The sequence below is a fragment of the Nerophis lumbriciformis genome, linkage group LG27 (assembly GCF_033978685.3).
Source record: "Nerophis lumbriciformis linkage group LG27, RoL_Nlum_v2.1, whole genome shotgun sequence".
NCBI classification, from domain to species: Eukaryota; Metazoa; Chordata; class Actinopteri; order Syngnathiformes; family Syngnathidae; genus Nerophis; species Nerophis lumbriciformis.
This window is the reverse complement of record NC_084574.2, coordinates 36,094,466-36,111,074: the sequence shown is the minus strand read 5'-3', so window position 1 is coordinate 36,111,074 and position 16,609 is coordinate 36,094,466.

The following is a 16,609-nucleotide window of genomic DNA, read 5'->3' as shown; positions in this document are numbered from 1 at the left end:
CACATCTTCTTGATACTTTACATTAGTTTTGGGTGATATCACAAATTTGGATATCAATCCAATACCAAGTCGTTACCGGCTCATACATTGGTCATATTCAAAATCCTCATGTGCCCAGGGACGTATTTCATACCTTTATGAATAATAAAAGAAAAAAGATTCAGTGATAATAAAACATATAGTTGTAATCATTGCAGTATCGATTATATACACTCTTGTACACTGAGGAGTGTTAGCTTACTGCTAGCAGTTAGCTATTGTATCCTCCTACGTGTCATGACGAGGGTTTTTTCGCAGCTTACTGTGAGGGTTGTTCTCCCAAGACGCAAACTAACTTTTTCGGACAATGGTAGCAGGTAGGAACTAATTTATTCTCCAAAACTCAAAAGGGTACAAAAAAAAACAGAAAACAACCAGAAGGCGAGCATGCCTAACGCATGCAAAAACCTAAGGCAAAAAAAACTTAGGACATGAAACATGAAAGTCGCTAACTGTGGCATAAATAAACAAAACTTACTTGGCAAGGCACAAGCAGCATGAACAAAGTAATCGCATGACACAAGCATGAAAAGAGCATGACAAGAGCATGAAACAATCATGAACAAAGCCATGTCGCCAGACCGACTAACTGGCAACGACAGGCTTAAATAATAGTCTCCTCATTAGAACGGGTGCGTGTCCCGAACATATGAGGCAGGTGAAACTAATGAGTCACCATGGTGACTAAACAAACAAGGGAGCACAAACAGGAACTATAAGAGTCCAAAAACGAACAAAAAATAACAAAACATAAACCAGACCACAGATAATGACAGGTTCCCCCCTTAAGGACAGATTCCAGATGTCCAATAACAAAAAAAGCAAGATCAAGAGTCATGGGAGGGCGGGGGCGGGAGGATACTTGGTGTGGGTCGCCAGACCAAGTGTCCCCGCAACCAGCGAGGGGGAGTCAGGTGGCGGCGACGCGTTGAACGCCGCTGCACGTGGCGAGGCGGGCGACCTGGGAACGGCCACATGCGTGGCCGACGGGGAGGTCGGTGCACTTGGCGAGGTGGACGACCCGGGAACAGCCACATGTGTGGCTGACGGGGAGGTGGGCGCGTCGGCGGCGTGGCAGGCGTGGAAGCAGCGCGCGTCGTCGGCGTGGCAGGCGTGGAAGCAGCGTGCGTCGTCAGCGTGGCAGGCGTGGGTGCAACAGACGACGAGGCTTGGCGTGGTGCGGCAGACGACGAAGCTTGGCGTGGTGCGGCAGACGACGAGGCTCGGCGTGGTGCGGCAGACGACGAGGCTTGGCGTGGTGCGGCAGACGACGAGGCTTGGCGTGGTGCGGCAGACGGCGGCGCTTGGCGTGGTGTGGCAGATGGCGACGCTTGGTGTGGTGCGGCAGACGGCGGTGCTTGGCGGGTTGCAGCAGACAGCGCTTGGCGTGGAGCAGCTACTCACACTTGGCGTGGAGCAGCTACCGGCACTTGGTGTGGAGCTTGGGGTGGAGCTTGGCGTGGAGCTGTGACAGAAGCTAGTGTGGAGCTGCGACAGGAACTAGCTGTGGAGCTGTGACAAGGGCTAGCCTTGGAGCTGCGACAGGTGCTAGCCTTGGAGCTGCGACAGGTGCTAGCCTTGGAGCAAGAAGGGGTGCTAGCCTTGAAGCAGGTGCAGAAGCTAGCCTTAGAGCAGGTGCAAGTGCTAGCCTTTGAGCAGGTGCAAGTGCTAGCCGTGGAGCAGAAAGGGTCGCTAGCCTTGGCTTTGGCGGAGGTGGCCTAGCTGGGGGTTGCTGCTTGGCACGCCGAAGAACCAATGGTGGTGGCCGGACCGGAGGTTGCTGCCTGTCTGGGCACAGCTGAGCCACCCCACTAGCACAGCTCCCGGCCCTAGTCCCCCCCTCAAGGAGCGGATACCAGACGCACTCCTTGTGGTCTGGAACCGTCTTTAGGGGTGGGTGGAGAGAGGACAGGAGGAGGGTAGAATCCTCCCCTTTAAATTGTCCAAAAAGTATTTTGGTATCCCCCACCTGAGGTTGTGTGGGCAGACAAAAATAAAATGTCTGTGACGTGGGCAGGGCTTGAGTCTTGGGGGGCGGACCATCAAATTTAGGTGGCTCGGATAGACAAGACGGAATTTTCAAAAACATGTTATGATAATGTCTTATCATGGATGTAGCTTCTTTTGGGGGTGGCTGACACAAAGAAACAGAATTTAGAATAAAAAAAATTCCTGGTCCATGGCGTCATCAGCAGGCAGCAGCGTGACGTCATCAAGGAGCAGGCGGGCTGGCTGCAGCCTGCATCGGTCCGAGGGAGGAGCTTGCGGGAGCGACGCGTCCTGCCGGCGAGGAGAAGCCTTCCCTGACGGCTTCCGTCTCTGCCGGCGCTTCCGGCACTGCGGCGATGCGGCAACGTCCCCGGGCCACACGGAGCTGATCGGGATCAACTTGCCGCTCAGACCCCACATCAGGTCCTGACGCTCCATGGCACGTAACACCTCCCACTTTCCTTCCTCCATATCCTCCATGATCGTTGCGGGGAAACGGATTGCTGGCGACATTCTGTCATGACGTGGGGGTTTTCGCATCTTACTGCAAGAATTGTTCTCCCAGGACGCAAACAGACTTTTCCGGACAACGGTAGCAGGTAGGAACATATTTATTCTCCAAAACTCAAAAGGGTACAAAAAAAAACAGAAAACAACCCGAAGGTGAGCGTGCCTAACGCATGCGAAAGCTAAGGCAAAAAAAACTTAGGACATGAAACATCAAAGTCGCTAACTGTGGCATAAATAAACAAAACTTACTTGGCAAGGTACGAGCAGCATGAACCAAGTAATCACATGACACAAGCATGAAAAGAGCATGATATATGAGGCAGGTGAAACTAATGAGTCGGCATGGTGACTAAACAAACAAGGGAGCGCAAACAGGAACTAAAAGAGTCCAAAAACTAACAAAAAATAACAAAACATAATCCAGACCACAGATCATGACACTATGGTGTGGCATGTTTAGCTATTCCTCGTCCTGCAGTGATAATGATAATTGTAAGAAACGTACTTCATTTGTCGCCATAGAGGCAAGTATTAGTGAGTTAGAAGTAGCTAAAACACTGTGGATGGACGTCAGCCGCTAGCTAGCTATGTTATGTCTTAACGCATCTCTTCCAGGGTGGCGCTTCCATCCATCTTCTTCCGCTTATCCGAGGTCGGGTCGCGGGGGCAGCAGCCTAAGCAGGGAAGCCCAGACTTCCCTCTCCCCAGCCACTTCGTCCAGCTCCTCCCGGGGGATCCCGAGGCGTTCCCAGGCCAGCCGGGAGACATAGTCTTCCCAACGTGTCCTGGGTCTTCCTCGTGGCCTCCTACCGGTCGGACATGCCCTAAACACCTCCTTAGGGAGGCGCTCGGGTGGCATCCTGACCAGATGCCCGAACCACCTCATCTGGCTCCTCTCGATGTGGAGGAGCAGCGGCTTTACTTTGAGCTCCCCCCGGATGACAGAGCTTCTCACCCTATCTCTAAGGGAGACCCCCGCCACCCGGCGGAGGAAACTCATTTCGGCCGCTTGTACCCGTGATCTTGTCCTTTCGGTCATAACCCAAAGCTCATGACCATAGGTGAGGATGGGAACGTAGATCGACCGGTAAATTGAGAGCTTTGCCTTCCGGCTCAGCTCCTTCTTCACCACAACGGATCGATACAGCGTCCGCATTACTGAAGACGCCGCACCGATCCGCCTGTCGATCTCACGATCCACTATTCCCTCACTCGTGAACAAGACTCCGAGGTACTTGAACTCCTCCACTTGGGGCAAGATCTCCTCCCCAACCCGGAGATGACACTCCACCCTTTTCCGGGCGAGAACCATGGACTCGCTTCAGTGCTTAAAACTTCAACTTTTCCGTCACTTTTAAGCCAAAATGCGTCCATACTCCCTTTTCTATCTCCACCCTGGTTCTGCTTATAAGCACTATGTGCGTGTGCGTTGCTTAACATGCGCCGATGCTCATTTTACCAGTAATGTCGCGACGTGATGACGACACGAAAAAAAAAAAAAAAGTACTGGTATTTTTGAGAAGCAGTGTAGTACCGTTTTTAATTCATTAGTACCGCAGCGCTTTATTAGTACCAGGATAGAAAAATGGTTAAAAAAATTGTTTTTAAAAAGGCACTACGGACTCTGTATTGTCCGTAAACTTCTTGTATTTATGTGTGTCCCCAGCAAAGACCCTTTTACACCGTTAATTAGGACCTTTTGTTAATTGTCAGGTTTTGCAAGGGTGAAGACAAGCTGAAAACACAAGAGGCGAGTTTTGATTTGATCAAGCCGTGGCAAAGGGGTGAGGGAGGGGAGGGGTCCTGCAGAAGAATCCATTCCAAGAGTGGAGTTGAGGGAGACGGGATGAAAGAGACGGCAGCAAAAGGCACATTTGACTAATGGCCAGAGAGGTCCTGTGCTCACAAATAGGGCCCCTCTGAAGTCAGGCTAATTACATTATATTAATTAGACTCTCAGAAGATGAGGAAAACAATGTCTGCTGCTGTGAGAAGTGTCTGAAGGCCTCATGACATCCATGCACATGAGATGGTTATCCAAATGGATTATATGGCGCGTGGAATCTGATCCAGACATTTGCATTCTGACCTGCGTGTGATCGCATCTCCAAACAGAAAAAGACGACACAACAACGCTTCAATTAAACTCCACATTCTTAACCTTGTCACGCCAAACGTATCGTAAGTGATACGTATGTTTTCCAGCCTTCTACATCATCAGTGGGCCGTATTTTCCGGACCATGGGGCGCACCGGATTATAAGGCACACTGCCGACAAATGGCCTATTTTCTATCTTTTCTCATATATAAGGCGCACCGGATTATAAGGCGCATTGAAGGAGTCATATTTTTATTATTTTTTTCTCCTTGTGGTCTACAGAACATGTAATGGTGGTTCTTTGGTCAAAATGTTGCCTAGGTTATATTTTACATATCATCTTCAAGCCGTTTTCTGACAGTCGCTTCAGGATGCGCCGTTTTGTGGGTGGTCTTATTTACGTGGCTCACCTTCGACAGCGTCTTCTCCCCGCCATCTTTGTTGACAGATTAAAGTTAGAACTGGTACCAGGTAGGGTAGGTAGGTAGGCAAAGTCCCACAGGAAGTGAGGGAGAAAAGTTGGAAAAGTCGGCTAAAGTCCACAAAATGTTCAAAAATCATACCCAGGTTCGAGTGCCACAAGTTCCGCCGCCGGCCGCGCGAGTCCCGAGATGCCCAAAGTGTCCAAAACGACCCCAGCAAAGTGACACCGGAGGTAGGGGATAAAAGTTGGAAAAGTCGACAAAAGTCCACAAAATGTTCAAAAATCACACCCAGGTTCGAGTGCCACAAGTCCCGCCGCCGGCCGCGCGAGTCCCGGGATGCCCAAAATGTCCAAAATGCCCCCAACAAAGTCACACCGGAAGTGGGGGAGAAAAGTTGGAAAAGTTGGCAAAAGTCCACAAAATGTTCAAAAATCCCACCCAGGTTCGAGTGCCACAAGTCCCGCCGCGCGAGTCCCGGGATGCCCACAATGACCAAACCCCCCCCAGCAAAGTCCCACGGGAAGTGGGGGAGAAAAGTTGGAAAAGTAGGCAAAAGTCCACAAAATGTTCAAAAATCACACCCGGATTTGAGTCCCACAAGTCCCGTCTCCGCCGCGCCAGTCCCGGGATGCCCAAAATGTCCAAAATGCCCCCAGCAAAGTCGACCGGAAGTGGGGTATAAAAGTTGGAAAAGTCGGCAAAAGTCCACAAAATGTTAAAAAATCACACCTGGATTCGAGTCCCACAAGTCCCGCCGCCGGCCGCGCGAGTCCCGGGATGCCCAACATGTCCAAAACACCCCCAGCAAAGTCACACGGGAAGTGGGGGAGAAAAGTTGGAAAAGTCAGGAAAAGTCCACAAAATTTTCAAAAATCACACCCTAATTTGAGTCCCACAAGTCCCGCCGCTGGCCGCGTGAGTCCCGGGATGCCCAAAATGTCCAAAACGCCCCCAGCAAAGTCACACGGGAAGTGGGGGAGAAAAGTTGGAAAAGTCAGCAAAAGTCCACAAAATGTTCAAAAATCACACCCGGATTCGAGTCCCACAAGTTCCACCGCCGGGCGCGCGAGTCCTGGGATGACCAACATGTCCAAAACGCCCCCAGCAAAGTCACGCGGGAAGTTGGGGAGAAAAGTTGGAAAAGTCTGAAAAAGTCCCCAAAATGTTCAAAATACCTACGCGGTAGGTACCAATAGGTAAGAAAAGTTGTTTTTACATAATCTTGCAAAACAGAACGCCAGATAATGTCTCTTAAGAGGTGCCATTTTTGGAGTCCTTCGACAAACCCCATAAAAATACCCGTATGTTGAAGCACGGTACGTCTGACTATGGTAGCCGTAATACTCCTACGATCCATCAAGCGGTGTGACTTCATAGCTTACCAAAGTCGCACTGAAACATTTGGACAGATTTTTGAGCACCGTGTGTAATATTCTATACTCTCATTGAAACATCAAAGTTTTGGTGTTGCTTGCTTACGGGTACTTGCTCACGTCTTATAAAAAAATAAGGAAACCGGTATTTTTCTAGAGGCAATAAATATATTTATTTACGTGGCTCACCTTCGACAGCGTCTTCTCCCTGCCATCTTTGTTGACAGATATAAGTTACAACTGTACGCTACTTTGTATCAGAAATTGCAACAGCGAAGGATGAGCTTATTGACTATGTCACGGACTGCAATTCCCAGGACTTATGCAGATCCTAAATACACATCAGCAGGTACCAATAGGCAAGAAAAGTTGTTTTTACAAAATCTTGCAAAACAGAACGCCAGATAATGTCTTCTTATAGGTGCCATTTTGGTGTTCCTTCGACAAACCCCATAATAATACCCGTATGTTGAAGCGCAGTACGTCTGACTATGGTAGCCTTAATGCTCCTACGATCCATCAAGCGATGCGGCTTCGTAACTTACCAAAGTCGCACTGAAACATTTTGACATTATTTTGAGCGCTGTGTGTAATATTCTATACTCTCAATGAAACATCAAAGTTTTGGTGTTGCTTGCTTACGGGTACTTGCCATATAAAAAAAAAACGGTATTTTTTCAGAGGCAGTAAATATTATACTTATTTACGTGGCTCACCTTTGACAGCGTCTTCTCCCCGCCATTGTTTATTGTTTATTTTTTATTGAATAGATCACCATTAGCTGACGCCAAGGCGACTGCTAGTCTTCCTGGGGTCAATATAGGAGCATACAAAATTAAAATACAAAGAATGCATGCATTACCAAACATTATACAAGGAAAAAATACAACATTAGATAAAAAAGCTAGTTAAACCCAGTATTAAAAAATCACGTCATGTGGGCAGCTGCAATAGGTGTATCTTCAAAGCTGTCTTGAATGACAATTTACTTTGTGAGAGATGTGTCCATGAAAACAACGGCGCATAGATGGCAGCATATGTTGTTCCAAAACCTGTATGTACCTTTCAGCATTAATGGTGCCTTCACAGATGTGTAAGTTACCCATGCCTTGGGCACAAATGCACCCCCATACCTTCACAGATGCTGGCTTTTGAACTTTGCGTCGATAACAGTCTGGATGGTTCGCTTCCCCTTTGGTCCGGATGACACGATGTCGAATATTTCCAAAAACAATTTGAAATGTGGACTCGTCAGACCACAGAACACTTTTCCACTTTGCATGAGTCCATCTTAGATGATCTCGGGCCCAGAGAAGCCGGCGGCGTTTCTGGATGTTGTTGATAAATGGCTCTCGCTTTGCATAGTAGAGCTTTAACTTGCACTTACAGATGTAGTGACCAACTGTATTTAGGGACAATGGTTTTCTGAAATTCAAGGTTCAAGGTTCAAGGTTCAAGGTTCAACTTTATTGTCCCCGCGGGGAAATTTGTCTTGGGCACAGTGCATCATTGCTTTCTTAACATACACAAAAACAACAGAACAAAAACACAAGCACTTTGATGTAGGCATAAAATCTACAGTATGGAGATAAAGATAAAGTACCAGTGTGCATTGCACTAGAGCTCATGGATAAAGTGCTGTGTGCTAAAGTGCTTAGTTCTAAAGTGCTATGTGCTAAAGTGCTATGAGCTAAAAAAGTGCTAACCTATGTATTAACATTCTATTGCACATTGTTGGTCAGCTTAATGGAGGCTGGGACAAATGATGATTTAAGGCGGTTAGATTTGCATAGTGGGACCCGGAGTCTTCTCGATGATGGCAGGGTTCCATATTCAGAGAAGAGTGGGTGTTGTGAGTTGGAAATAATTTTCTTAGCTTTTTTCCTAACTGCCTGCTCATAAATGCTCTGTATAGGCTCATATTATTTCCTCTCTACGATTTTCATTGCCGTTTTATGCATGCAAATGTTCCTGAGCCCATGTGGTGATATCCTTTAGAGAATGATACAGTGCCGTCTGAGGGATCGAAGGTCACGGTCATTCAATGTTGGTTTCCGGTCATGATTTCTCCAGATTCTCTGAAACTTTTGATGATATTATGGACCGTAGATGTTGAAATCCCTAAATTTCTTGCTATTGCACTTTGAGAAACGTTGTCCTTAAACTGTTCGACTATTTGCTCACGCAGTTGTGGACAAAGGGGTGTACCCTTTTCTTGTGAAGGACTAAGCATTTTTTGGGAAGCTGTTTTTATACCCAATCATGGCACCCACCTGTTCCCAATTAGCCTGCACACCTGTGGGATGTTCCAAATAAGTGTTTGATGAGCATTCCTCAACTTTATCAGTATTTATTGCCACCTTTCCCAACTTCTTTGTCACGTGTTGCTGGCATCAAATTCTAAAGTTAATGATTATTTGCACACAAAAAAATGCTTATCAGTTTGAACATCAAATATGTTGTCTTTGTAGCATATTCAACTGAATATGGGTTGAAAATGATTTGCAAATCATTGTATTTCGTTTATATTTACATCTAACACAATTTCCCAACGCATATGGAAACTATGTTTACATTACACAAAATGGTATAGATAGACATAAAATATACATATCCGATTTGTTGTTTTATTTTGTGGTGATTACTCGGCGTGTGTTGAGATAATACATTATAGCTTTCTGATTCTTCGCTCATCACTCTAAGCAACGTTTGTTAAGTTTTACAATATAACTAAAACAATTCTTACTTACTAAACCGTCCCTTGTGTGATGTCTGTAGGAGTGTGTTCATGCATATTTGTACGTGTTATCGTAACAAAATCAAGCAAGCGTTGTTAGCATTAGCTAATATTCTAACACATGTACGGGTGTCTGTGTTAGCATTTTTAACTCACAATGGCATTCTTTTTGTATTGTTTCAGTTTCACAAATTCCTCAGTAAATTCACCAAAATGTCACCGTGGAGTTATTGAGTCTGTTTAGTTGATTGGAGAGCTAGCTTGCACAGCTAGCGGGTCCATGACGATGACTTCTGTTTTGTTTGATCAGCCGTTTTACTGCCGCGGTACAGACACCGTTTGGAAACAATTAGGTATGTAAATAAACATTTTCAAAAATGTTGTGTACATAACTCATTTGGCAACGTATACCAGTATATATGCGGCTTATAGTCCAGTGTGGCTAAAAAAAAATTACAAATAATGACCAAAAAAAATGAATAAATTACATTAAAACAACTATAATTTGACTTTGTGCACGTTTTTTTAGATAGCAAATAATTACATTAAAGATGCTTTGAAAATTATTTAAAAAATAATAATTTAAAAATGATCTTAGAGAAGCTGATGACAAATGTTCTTTTTGGAAACAGCATGATAGATATTTCTCTGTATTGCATCATGTTTTGGTTTGATATAAAAATTAAAATATTTTGTGACCAGCTGTGTCAAATATGATACGAATTGAAAATCATATGCATATTGATTTTGTAAAACAAAAAAAAAATACTTCAGAAGGACCAATATAACCTTTAGTTTCAAATAATTGGAATTTCCTGTCATAGATTTAATGGTTCAGGCTTCCAAGGGTTAACTATACAAACCCTCTTAATTAACAATGGCATTACATTGCAACCACACCTGAAGTACACCTGTAGTAGAAAAACCCGATACAAGCAGATAAAAGTGCCAATAACTCGTGCAAACAGTCCGTGCAGCAAATGCCATTCTAAAGGAAAACATGATATCCCATGCAGATATTGTCAGCTCGGCCTTCTTTTTAGTGCCATCTGTGCTCTCAAACATTCTCACCTCTGCTGATTGATGGCGGCGAGTTGAGTGACTTGCAATTGCTGTTCTAACCTCCGTTATAAAAACCGCCACCTCAGCAGATAGTAATTGCTCCGTCTTGGAAGGTTCATCCGAGCATTAACTTACTGGCTTGATGAAAGTTATTAGTCACATAAAAAGGGGAAACGGAGCTGCGAGGATCGTCCCATTTTTAGAACACGCTTGGACGCACTCTGAGGGCTGCTGTTGGACGCCGAAGGTCGAAAGTAAGATGACACGTGCAGCGTTTCCCTCGCATATCTTTCATTCAGCATTCGCAACTGTGTGGACTTTTACCAAAAATGTGTTATTTAAAATAATAAATCTGCATATTTTCTCCAAATGTCCTCAAGGTAATGTTATTTTTCATGTCAACAATGGTTACTTACACCCATACTTGCCAACCTTGAGACCTCCGATTTCGGGAGGTGGGGGTTGGGGGGCGTGGTTGGGGGCGGGGCTAAGAGGGGAGGAGTATATTTACAGCTAGAATTCACCAAGTCAAGTATTTCATACATACATACATACATATATATATATATATATAAGAAATACTTGACTTTCAGTGAATTCTAGCTGTAAATATATATATATATATATATATATATATATATGTCTTAATAAGGTTATCCAAAAAATAGTGCTCGATACCGTAGTAGAGCGCAATATATGTATGTGTGGGAAAAAAATCACAAGACTACTGAAGTAGTATATATATGTATATATATATATATATATATATATATATATATATATATATATATATATATATATATACACACACTATATATATATATATATATATATATATATATATATATATATAAATAAAATAAATACTTGAATTTCAGTGTTCATTTATTTATACATATACACACACATAACACTCATCTACTCATTGTTGAGTTAAGGGTTGAATTGTCCATCCTTGTTCTATTCCCTGTCACTATTTTTTCTAACCATGCTGAACACCCTTTCGCAGGTACCCAGAAAGGTTTCGAGTACCACCAAAAAAAACTGAATCTCTGAAGACAGTATACAAATCTGTGTTAAAGGTGTACAAATACTGTTTGTATAAGAAGCATGTTATTTTTTTTTACAAATGAGGGTTAAGAGTTCAGTACTAAAAAAAAAAAAAAAAGAATGTGGCTTAAGTACAGTTTTTTATTTGAGCTGCTGCATTTTTTGGTTGGGTTGTTTATTTCTTTTAAGTATCTTCTACATTTCTAGAAGGGGAGGAATGTCATAGAGTTATCTATGTTTGTCTGTTGCCATCTCCTGGTGAATGTTGGCTATAGCGTACTGGGGTTACTTTTTGGTTGGCCAACGATATACGTGGTGTTGCACACCTGACGTCACTCAGGTCCGCATGGAGCTGGAGGGGGCGTGGCTTCCAGCTCTGCCTGAATTTCGGGAGATTTTCGGGAGAAAATTTGTCCCGGGAGGTTTTCGGGAGAGGCGCTGAATTTCGGGAGTCTCCCGGAAAATCCGTGAGGGTTGGCAAGTATGCTTACACCATGCATGTACCCATGCATGTAACCATGCATGTAACCCTTCATGTAACCATGCATGTATCCATGCATGTAACCATGCTTGTACCCATGCTTGTAACCAAATATGTAACCATATATGTAATCATGTATGTAACCATGTTTGTAACCTTGTATATAACCATGCATGTAACTATGCATGTACCCAATCACGATCCGGGACTGTGCAATCAGCGATTACACGCCAACTGGATAATATTTACCATATTTATTTACATATTTAATCCACAATAAAAGCCTGCACAGCATTGGCGTTATTAGGCCTAAAATATTCTTAAGCCCCCCTAAATAATTTGGTGTTATATATATTTTTTTTTTACCAATACATATTCATTATAAAGTGGCCCGAATATGAGTTTAAATAAATAATCATATACCGTATTTTCCGCACCATAAGGCGCCCTGGGTTATAAGCCGCGCCTTCAATGAACGGCATATTTCAAAACTGTGTCCACCTATAAGCCGCCCCGTGTTGTAAGCCGCATCTAACTGCGCTAAAGGAATGTCAAAAAAACAGTCAAATAGGTCAGTCAAACTTTAATAATATATTAAAACCAGCGTGATGTGGGCGCGCATGGAATCGTATATCAACATGGACAGAGCTGCGTGAAAAAAGCCACCCGGCCTCTTCGCGTAAACTTAAACTTACCTTAACCACTCGCTCATCTTTTCTTCATCCATCCCTTCGAGTTAGCTTTTATGATGACGCCGGCTGGAAAGGTCTCTTTTGGCAAGGTCTTCCTTTTGAATATCACCATGGGTGGAAGTTTCTGGCCATTAGCATGGCAAGCTAGAACCACAGTGAAGGATGACTTCTCATTCCCTGTGGTGCGAATATTCACCGTACGTGCTCCCGTTGTATCCACAGTGCGGTTCACAGGAATATCAGTTGCTGTGAAATAGTAATCCGTGTGCGGATGGAGAGATTGCGTCTTTTCATGAACCGGATCCCTGTCGCTTAGTAGGAGCCATTTTGTGGTCTTTACAGATGTAAACACACAAAGGAAATGAAACGTACGGTAATATCCGCGCGCTTTTTCTTCTTCTACGCGGGCGGGTGGTTGCTTACAGTAGAAGAAGAAGCGCTTCCTGTTCTATGGGGGCGGGTGCTTACCTTGGCGGTTGCTTGCGTAGAAGAAGAAGCGCTTCCTGTTCTACTGGGAAAAAAGATGGCGGCTGTTTACCGTAGTTACGAGACCGAAACTTTATGAAAATGAATCTTAATATTAATCCATATATAAAGCGCACCGGGTTATAAGCCGCACTGTCAGCTTTTGAGAAAATTTGTGGTTTTTAGGCGCGGCTTATAGTGCGGAAAATACGGTAACCATGTATGTAACCATGCATGTTACCATGTATGGAACCATGCACATGTACATATTTGCATGCAGTGACATTAATCACCAAGCATTTACATGAACAACATGAACATGGTGTGCATACACTCACTGTAAGTAATCTGCTGCTTACAAAGATGTGACATCACATTGCAAGGTCTTCTCCATATGCAAACATTTTTTTTCCGGGATGTGCTGAGCCAAAGACTGTCAGCTGTCTCGTGCTAGGGGCAAAGACGAGTACATACAGTTAGTGCGTACTGTAAATCCCACTTACAGTAGTGCAACAAAGTTCCTGTGTGGAGAAGTGGTGGCATGTGTGGTTCACATGTCAAATGAAAATGTCCTGACAAGCATGTTGTCACATCAGTGACACGATGGTGGAAAACATCTTATGTTGCATCATTTGGATTGAGCGGGTGTGACAGTCTGCAAGTGTTACGTTTACACCAATGCTTCTCACACGTGGTATTAATATCAATTAGCATGTGCACAGACGCTGCCAGGGCGCGAACTCTCACCAGCTGTGAAGACCTCAAACTTCGGCCACGACGGCGATGAAAATGTCCCTCATTGTAGCTAATAAGACCTTTGGGGTTCCACTTTTAGGCATGTTTATGGAATTGTTTTATGGTTATTTGGAATGGCTGCCAAATGCACATTCGGGATCGGATCCAGATTGAAATTGGTTCGACATGACTGCTTCGGAGTCTGCATGCAAAGAGCAGCATTTTGTCTAAATTGTACAAATATGTAAAAAAATATAAAAAGGTTTAGTATATTTTGCCAATTACAGGTAAAAGCCAGTAAATTAGAATATTTTGAAAAACTTGATTTATTTCAGTAATTGCATTCAAAAGGTGTAACTTGTACATTATATTTATTCATTGCACACAGACTGATGCATTCAAATGTTTATTTCATTTAATTTTGATGATTTGAAGTGGCAACAAATGAAAATCCAAAATTCCGTGTGTCACAAAATTAGAATATTACTTAAGGCTAATACAAAAAAGGGATTTTTAGAAATGTTGGCCAACTGAAAAGTATGAAAATGAAAAATATGAGCATGTACAATACTCAATACTTGGTTGGAGCTCCTTTTGCCTCAATTACTGCGTTAATGCGGCGTGGCATGGAGTCGATGAGTTTCTGGCACTGCTCAGGTGTTATGAGAGCCCAGGTTGCTCTGATAGTGGCCTTCAACTCTTCTGCGTTTTTGGGTCTGGCATTCTGCATCTTCCTTTTCACAATACCCCACAGATTTTCTATGGGGCTAAGGTCAGGGGAGTTGGCGGGCCAATTTAGAACAGAAATACCATGGTCCGTAAACCAGGCACGGGTAGATTTTGCGCTGTGTGCAGGCGCCTAGTCCTGTTGGAACTTGAAATCTCCATCTCCATAGAGCAGGTCAGCAGCAGGAAGCATGAAGTGCTCTAAAACTTGCTGGTAGACGGCTGCGTTGACCCTGGATCTCAGGAAACAGAGTGGACCGACACCAGCTGGACTGCTGCTGAGTGGTCCAAAGTCATGTTTTCTGACGAAAGCAAATTTTGCATTTCCTTTGGAAATCGAGGTCCCAGAGTCTGGAGGAAGACAGGAGAGGCACAGGATCCACGTTGCCTGAAGTCTAGTGTAAAGTTTCCACCATCAGTGATGGTTTGGGGTGCCATGTCATCTGCTGGTGTCGGTCCACTCTGTTTCCTGAGATCCAGGGTCAACGCAGCCGTCTACCAGCAAGTTTTAGAGCACTTCATGCTTCCTGCTGCTGACCTGCTCTATGGAGATGGAGATTTCAAGTTCCAACAGGACTTGGCGCCTGCACACAGCGCAAAATCTACCCGTGCCTGGTTTACGGACCATGGTATTTCTGTTCTAAATTGGCCCGCCAACTCCCCTGACCTTAGCCCCATAGAAAATCTGTGGGGTATTGTGAAAAGGAAGATGCAGAATGCCAGACCCAAAAACGCAGAAGAGTTGAAGGCCACTATTAGAGCAACCTGGGCTCTCATAACACCTGAGCAGTGCCAGAAACTCATCGACTCCATGCCACGCCGCATTAACGCAGTAATTGAGGCAAAAGGAGCTCCAACCAAGTATTGAGTATTGTACATGCTCATATTTTTCATTTTCATACTTTTCAGTTGGCCAACATTTCTAAAAATCCCTTTTTTGTATTAGCCTTACACAATATTCTAATTTTGTGACACACGGAATTTTGGATTTTCATTTGTTGCCACTTCAAATCATCAAAATTAAATGAAATAAACATTTGAATGCATCAGTCTGTGTGCAATGAATAAATATAATGTACAAGTTACACCTTTTGAATGCAATTACTGAAATAAATCAAGTTTTTCAAAATATTCTAATTTACTGGCTTTTACCTGTATAACTTAGAAAAAAAGTCAGTCCAAAAAATTAACGTTTTTATTTAAAAGGGAATCTTTCACATCCTTTTTTATGCATTCTAAGTCATAAAATGCAGCAAGTAAGAGGTGGCTAACAGTGCAAAATAACGGCAGTACACTACTCCGCCCATAAAGCCCACTAAAAACATCCAAAAAACACAGACAACTCCATTTACATCTCATGACCTGAATATTAACCAAATATTAGCGACGTTGTTATTATAAGTGCTTATACACACAAACTATGTTTAGTGGCACAGAGAGCTAACTAGCTTATGATGCTATATTGTCATGCTAAGCTGCTGCATCGCCTCTGAGTTGGTGAAAGTTAATTCCAGATTCTAAACCATGCTTCTCACCTGGATAGTAGAAAGTTGTGGACATAAACCGAGAAGTTGGTCAACTTTGGCATCTAACTTAGACCCGGAGATGGCGAGAAAGACACAGAAAAGAATTGCTTGTTCACTTCCGGGTGGATTATGATTCATTCTTCATCCTATCAGTCGTCATCCCAGTGAGAGCAGACATTGTACAGTAAGTGATTTTTTAAAATTATTTTCGCAGTTTGTATATCTTATTTAGCACTTAGCAATCCTGCTACATGATGTTTAGTGCTTCACTAAAGCTGGATATGTTTGGCAAACAACTTCTAAAACTTGTAGCTCAACCTCCTTATATTCAGGCTCCAAAATATAAAGTTCTGGATGATCATTTCTCCAAATCTGTTTTGTCTCATGAAGTCTGTCATTGTTATTAGTAGTGTTTTGTTGAAGGGAAAAGCAAAAGTTTTGAAATTAATACGCCACAAAATGCTTAAAAATGAGCAGAATACGTAAACATACCTGCCAACTACTCCGGTTTTCCCGTAATTCGTACGGTTTTCATCAACCTATTCCGGGTTACGGTTGCAGTGATTAAAAAAAAAAAAAAAAAAAAAGGGTGAAAACTAAACAAATTGCACCTTGTGCAGACAAGATTTTTCGATCTGACACGGAGGAATTAGCGATGTAAAAGACCACGTTGGGACAAAAAAACACAAGTCTAATGCCGT